Source organism: Euprymna scolopes, chromosome 13 (assembly GCF_053919585.1).
Source record: "Euprymna scolopes isolate OS-2025 chromosome 13, ASM5391958v1, whole genome shotgun sequence".
NCBI classification, from domain to species: Eukaryota; Metazoa; Mollusca; class Cephalopoda; order Sepiida; family Sepiolidae; genus Euprymna; species Euprymna scolopes.
In genome coordinates, this window is record NC_136494.1 from 25,038,666 (window position 1) to 25,046,581 (window position 7,916).

Here is a 7,916-nt window from a genome sequence, read left to right on the forward strand (position 1 = left end):
AGATGTAAAAGATATTTCTACTCCAGTAGTTTCTTCCCCAGAAGTTTCTTCCCCAGAACCGCTAGACTTTGGAATTCCATTCCAGGTCCCTGCTTCCTCAACTGTACTGACGTGCAGGAGTTCAAGTGCAACGTGAACCAACATCTTGCTGCCCAAATCCCTACATAGTACCCCAGTAGTTGTTGCCCCTGGTAGTAGCCCCTACACCAAAGTGGCAACGTTTGGGGGGGAGAAAATACATATGTAAATGACAGAGCCAGTGCGTGAAGTGACATTGCGTTGAAATGAAAAAAAAAATAAAATAAGCGCGTGCCGGCGTGGGATTGAGATGTTACCACGTGCTGGAGTGAAAGATTTTCAGCATGTATAGAGACGGTAAGGTTTTGTTAACTACATGGCAAACGAGATAAAAGAACAAAAAACTTTTAAACAAGATGGAATGTGTTAGTTTCGAATGTACCATGGATACATGTCTTTCATTTCAACGGAAAAAAATCTGGTTGAATCTATTTTGCAAATGTCTTAGGCATATCGTGTCAAAATATAACGGCAATGTTGAAAGTGAAAATATAACGACGATGTTAAAAGTTAAAATAAAAACGAAAATGTTGAAATTTAAAATGTAAGGAAAATGTTGAAAGTTAAAAACGTAACGACGATGTTGAAAGGTAAAATGTAACGACAATGTTGAAATTTAAAATGTAACGACAATGTTGAAAGTTAAAATGTTACGACAATGTTGAAATTTAAAATGTAACGAAAATTTTTTAAGTTAAAATGTAACGACAATGTTGAAATTGAAAATGTAACGAAAATTTTGAAAGTTAAAATGTTACGACAATGTTGAAAGGTAAAATGTAACAAAAATGTTGAAAGGTAAAATGCACCGACAATGTTGAAATTCAAAATCTTACGACAATGCTGAAATGTGACATACAATGCCAATGTTGAAAGTGGCATGAAACGACAATGTTTGAATTCAAAATCTTACGACAATGTTGAAATTCAAAATCTTATGACAATGTTAAACGTTAAAATGTAACGACAATGTTGAAAGGTAAAATGTAACGACGATGTTGAAATTTAGAATATAACGACAATGTTGAATGTTGACATGTAACGAAAATGTTAAACATTAAAAGGTAACGACAATGTTGAAAATTGAAATGTCAGGACAATGTTTTAAAAATGTTACGACAATGTTTAACCTTAAAATGTTACGACAATATTTAAATTAAAGATGTAACGACAATGTTGAAATTAAAGATGTAACGACAATGTTGAAATTAAAGATGTAACGACAATGTTGAAATTTAAAATGTAACGACAATGGTGAAAGTTAAAATGTAACGACAATGTTGAAATTTAAAATGTAACGACAATGTTAAAATTTTAAATGTACCGAAAATGTTGAAAGTTAAAATGTACCGAAAATGTTGAAATTTAAAATGTAACCACAATGTTGAAATTTAAAATGAAACGACAATTTTAAAATTAAAGAGTTACCGACAATTTTGAAATTAAAAATGTTACGACAATGTTGAAATTAAAAATGTAACGACAATGTGGAAATTTTAAATTTCACGACAATATGGAAATTTCAAATGTAACGACAATGTTAAAATTTAAAATATAACTACAATGTGGAAATTTAAAATATAACGAAAATGTTGAAAGTTAAAATGCAACGAGAGTGTTGAAATATAAAATGTAACGACAATGTAAAAAGTTAAAATGTAATGGCAATGTGGAAAATTAAAATGTTACAATAATGTTTAAATTTAAAATGTAATGACAAAGTTGAAAGTTGAAATGTAACAACAATGTTAAAAGATAAAATATAACGGTAATGTTGAAATTTAAAATGTAACCACAATGTTGATATTTAAAATGCAACGGTAATGTTGAAAATGAAAATGCAACGAAAATGTTAAATTCGAAATCTTACGACAATGTTAACAGTTAAAATGTAACCACTATGTGTAAAGTTTAAATGTAACGACAATGTTTAAATCAAAAATGTTATGACAATGTAAAAATTGTAAATGTAACGACAATGTTGAAATTTAAAATATTACAAAGGTTAAATTTAAAATATAACGACAACGTGGAATTCAAACTGTAACGACAATGTTAAAATTTAAAATGTAACGACAATGTTGGAATTTACAATATAACGACAATGTTGAAAGTAAAAATGTAAGACAATGTTGAGAGTTTCAATGTAACAACCATCTTGAAATTTTATAATGTAACGACAATGTTTAAATTAAAAATTTTACGATAATGCTGAAATTTAAAATGTCACGACAATGTTAAAATTTAAAATGTAAGGAAGGACACTGTTTAAAAGTAAAATGTAACGACAATGTTGAAAATCAAAATGTAACGACAATGTTGAAATTTAAAATGTTACGATAATGTTGAAATTTAGAATGTCACGACAGTGTTAACATTTTAAATGTAACGACAATGTTCAATTTAAAATGTAACGACAATAGTGACTGTGGATTAACGACTGCATTACAGATCTATCGATCATGAACAGCACAAGCTTTTTTCGAGGTAACAAATGAACCACAGAAGTTGTTTGTACACGACGATGACATGATGATGTTTCGATCTATAATCATTAAACACTAAGATCTTATACTAAAAGTTTGCTCTTCTTTAGCTGTTCTTTGTAAAAGAGAGAAAAAAGAGAGGAAATACAGTAGAAGGAAACAAATCTAGACGCAAAAGTGGAAGGTTACATGATCAAGTTTCCAAAGAACGATTTTTTATATACATTACAGATATTTCACGTAATTTGTTAATAAAAACAAGTATTTCAAGAAGACACTTCCTATCTTCCGTACTAAACTTATCTAGGTGCGTCAGAGATTATGTTAATAAGAGGGTAGAGGACTTCGCTGGTTTGATAGCATATAATAAATAACTAAATGGAAGACGGGTTTGTCGGAGAAAACTATATATGTATGCAAAGCTACGATATATATATATATATATATATATATATATATATATATATATATATACTAGCATTTCAGGCCGGTGTTGCCCGGGTGTTTGGAGGTTTATATTGAACAAAAAAAAAGGCGGTCATTTTTTAAAACTTTGACACCTATTATGACCCCTTAAGATTTATTGTTTTGGGCTCTAATCAAGTTAATAAGTTAGATGCATATACAAGAAACCTATATCTAAAATTTCAAGTTTCAAAAATTGGCGGAGGAGTTTGGTAGAGTTCTCAAAGGTCAACTCGGTGAACATTGACCATTTAACAGCCAAATTTCTGGCCGAAAACCGATTACAAAGATTTTCACTAATCTCAATAGCATGTATATGAAATTTTGAGTCTGTAGACTGAAAACTTACAGAGATATTGTGTAGGAAAATGTAGAGACAGACAGACAGACACACAGACACTTTCATCTATATATATATATATATATATATATATATATATATATATATATATATACTGGGTGAACGCCCAGCGTTGCCCGGTCATACAATTCGCTTAAACATTATATATTAATTTATGCGAGTTGCGAATGTATTATTATATAATCAATCCTCTATTGACTATAATATATAGGAATAATTTGGGCGATTGACTAATTCGCAAGAAAATATTGAAAAAATAATAATGATACTGTCATTCATCAAATGTCGTCTGTGTTTGTTTACAATATCACGTCAGCTGATATTTGTGCTTGACGACGAATGCCTTAAAAATGACTTCTGATTACTGTATAGTTTTGAAATATACAAACGTTAAATAGTTTTAAATTGCATCTCTGTTTTTATTGTACATTGCACCTTTTAATAAGAAAAATATGGTAGGGTATACCTGAGCTTGAACAGGGCAATCATTCGATCTGTGGTCTAATTCTCTACCAATAAGCTACATCTGCAGAGGTCAATAATCCTTTTTTTTCTCTAAGAAAAAATATTTTGTAAGATGTATTATCTTCCTTGCCAACTGTTCTACATCTACTAACCCAAGCACTTTAATCCATTCTTTCAATGTTACGAAACCAACAAAGTCACCTGTTCTGTACTCATCAAATAAAAGGTACAAAAAATATTGAAGTATTATTGAATGTTAATATGAAAATACAGAAAACTCTGTAAACATCAACGGATGACTAAAAAGCAGAAAGCATCCAATTTATTTTCACTCACCTTGAAGGTACATTTCCCCTGTTCAGTACAGTACGCCCTGTTGTGTCCATATTTATTTATTATTATTTTTTTATTATTACTTACTTTTTATTACTTATTTATTATTACTTGTTTATTATTATTTATTTATTATTATTTATTTATTATTATTTATTTATTATTATTTATTTATTGTTACTTGTTTATTATTATTTATTTATTATTATTTATTTATTATTATTTATTTATTATTATTTATTTATTATTATTTATTTATTATTACTTATTTATTATGTAAGGTTAAATATTCTCCTGTAAAAATTATTGCTCTTCATCTAAAAGAAAAAAATTGATTTTTTTCGATTTTATTACTTATCAGATGAGTATTTGTACAAAACATATCTAAGAACGCCCCCAGACATATGTATATATATATATATATATATATATATATATATATATATATATATATATATATATATATATATATGGGTTTGTATTACTGTACACATAGATTCGAAAAAGTTGTCAAAAAACAAATATATAACAAATAAATGTTATCAAAGGCAAGATAATTTACTTTTCTGCCAAACTGGATATATTTTTTGTGTTTTTATTCCATGTAACATGTTTATTCAGCTGAAAAAACATACAGTGTTTACCGATGTATTCGAAAATTCAAGATGGCGTCTCACACCCTCTTTAACACGGTAAGTTTGGGAAAAAGGTGTTATAAATAAAAAACTACAAAAAATACTATAAAAACCCCGCCGAATATATGCCAACCTATGTCACGGTAACATATATTGATCGAGGTTTTACAGTATTTTATCCGGTTTTTTATTTATACCACCTTTTCCCAAACTTACCGTGTTAAAGAGAGAAGCAGAAGCCATCTTGAATGTTCCAATACATTGGTAAACACTGTATGGTTTTCGAGCTGAATAAACATGTTACATTGAATAAAAACACGAAAAATATATCCAGTTTGGTAGAAAAGTAAATTATCTTGCCTTTGATAACATTTATTTGTTATATATTTGCTTTTTGACAACTTTTTCGAATCTATGTGTACAGTAATACAAACCCATATATATATATATATATATATATATATATATATATCACTTTTGTGTAGAATTTTGCAAAAGATAGGCTCAGCCTTTCGGAACCTATAAGGAAGGAACTCACAAACACACACCCAAAGTAATTATATATATATATATATATATATATATATATATATATATATATATATATATATATATATAGGGTTACCAAAAAATCAGAAGACATTCAATTGTTTGTCTGAGCATTTTACAGTCAACAGAGAAAAAAGGCCAAAGACCCTAGTGTTTTGATGTGATGTTTTGAATATAATAAACTGGTTATGACCAAAGTTTCATTTCCTCGGACAAAATACTAAGAAACGTAGCCTAATTTTAGTTAGGACCCGTTTTTTTTGTTGTTACCACACTATATATATATATATATATATATATATATATATATATACTAGCTGTAACCTGCCACGCGTTGCTGTGGCTCAAATTGGCGCAATGGAAAAAAGTTCCAAAATGAGAAAAAGCATGTTTCTTATAGGTTTAAATTTCCATTTTGCATGGGTACAGTTTTTGTTGTTCCATTTTCTTAGCTGATATAGAGATTTTCCGGTTTGGTGACTCTTGAATATGTAACATAAATTGTCCATGTGAAAAAACAGTCAGTGTGTAACTGTAAGGCCCACAATTGTAAAGATTGTTCCCAGCGCTTTGTTGATGGTTATTGCAAATGACAATAAAATTGGAAAGTGCAATTTGCTAAAGTGTAATGATGTATCCGGTGGAATCATAGGAATGCATGGAATGAAGATATATTCATCTGTGAAAGGTCCTGTTAAGATTGTTGTTTCTATGATATTGTTTGTTAATTTATTTTTACTGCAAGGTATGTGCCATTGCAAAGCTTGGCTTGGTTTATATTTCACAACATGATAATTAGTACACCATATTTCAGTTGCAATACATGCGGTGGCATCCCTGGCAAATATAACTGTTGGATAATTAACCACTTTATCTGCTTTCACAACAGTGTCGATGGATTTGTATTTGACTACCTCACTTGGAATTTTACATTGAATAATAGCGTTAAGTTCATGGGCATCTTTGTATTGACCTGCAAGAATAGCTCATTCACTCAGTCAAATGGAATTCTTATAATTTGAATATCTGCAAAAACCTTTTAAACTAACTATTTTTTGATGAAATAAACAGAAATTACAGAAGTTAAAAGTCAAAGAATTTTGCCCTTAACGCTGATCAGCTGGCACTTTTTCGTACCCAATTTCCCACAAGTGATGCAAAAGTTTTTGTGCGGATCGAACAGTCTGCAACTGTACATGATTATTTTGAGTTAAGTTTAATGTCTTCACAGGGAACAAAAAAGTAGAGTATTTGAGGAAAGCATTTATTTCATCTGCTGGTGTTGATTGAAGAATTACAGGTAACATTTGTCTGAAATCTCCTGCAAGCAATATTACTGCATTCCCAAATGGTCTGACATTGCCACGCAAATCTTGCAAGGATCGACCAAGAGTCTCAAGTGATTTTTTGCATACCATTGTGCATTCATCCTAAACAATAAGTTTGCATTTCTGCAATATTTTTCCCCATATTGGATGTTTTGGAGATGTCAAACATGAGATTTTTGAAAAATTGAATGTTTTAAAGTAGAATAAATAATTCTTCTACTTGGCAGCAAGGTCGCAGGTATTCCTCATGCAGCAAGGGCTAAGGCTATGTCATTTTGTTACCAAATGGCTGCCAAAATCAATTTAATTAGAAACGTTTTACCAGTTACTTCTGGTGCTGTTCAAGGTAGCAGTAATTTCCAAATAACTTCTATTCTCACAGTCAGTAAATTAGGTGACTAAAATAGGATTTATCCATGTTTTGACAATGCCTTATTCACTGTAATTAATTTAGGAGACTAAAATAGGATAAGGGATTATAGATGGACAGATAGAGAGGAAGATATATAGATAGAAAAGAGACAGTGAGAGGAAAATAGAGAAAGAGAAGGAGATAGAGAGATAAAGGGATTGATAGATAAACAGAGAGAGGGGGGAGAGTTAGAAACAGAGAGGGATGAGACAGAGGAAAGGAGAGAGATTGAGGGAGTTAGAGAGAGAAAGGGGCTCAAAGAGAGATGGAGAGGGTGATATAGAGAGAAAGATAGATTGGGAGAGGGAAAGGGAGAGATGGATAAAGAGAGATATTAAGAGAGGAAGAGAGAGAGGGGAGAGAAACAGAAGGTGAACTACACTTCACCGTTTTTTTCCTCGTTCAGTAGAGAAGAAATCTTTCGAGACCGAGGCAATTTTAATGTTTTGTTATTATCCAGAGTACCCCTTTTTTGGGAGGGGGGGGGCTAGATTTTCCTCGCATTAGAAACCGACCGGGTTATCTGTACTTTCCCTTAACAAATTAATAAAATAAAAACATATTGTAAAATTTGAATTTAACAGGAAAATACTATTTTAAAAAATAGCACGATAACATAAGTGCATAAGTGCCACTTTAGGTACTCCTTGGGCGTTGAGTTCCATGGCGACCAGCATAATCATTTAATGGTCGCTCCCTGAGCCTCCGCCCCCCCCCAGTCAAGGCTAAGGCATGCGCACGTAACATTTTTTTTATTTACTCACGTTGGCTTAGTAACTAAACGATTTATTGATAATTTCGTAA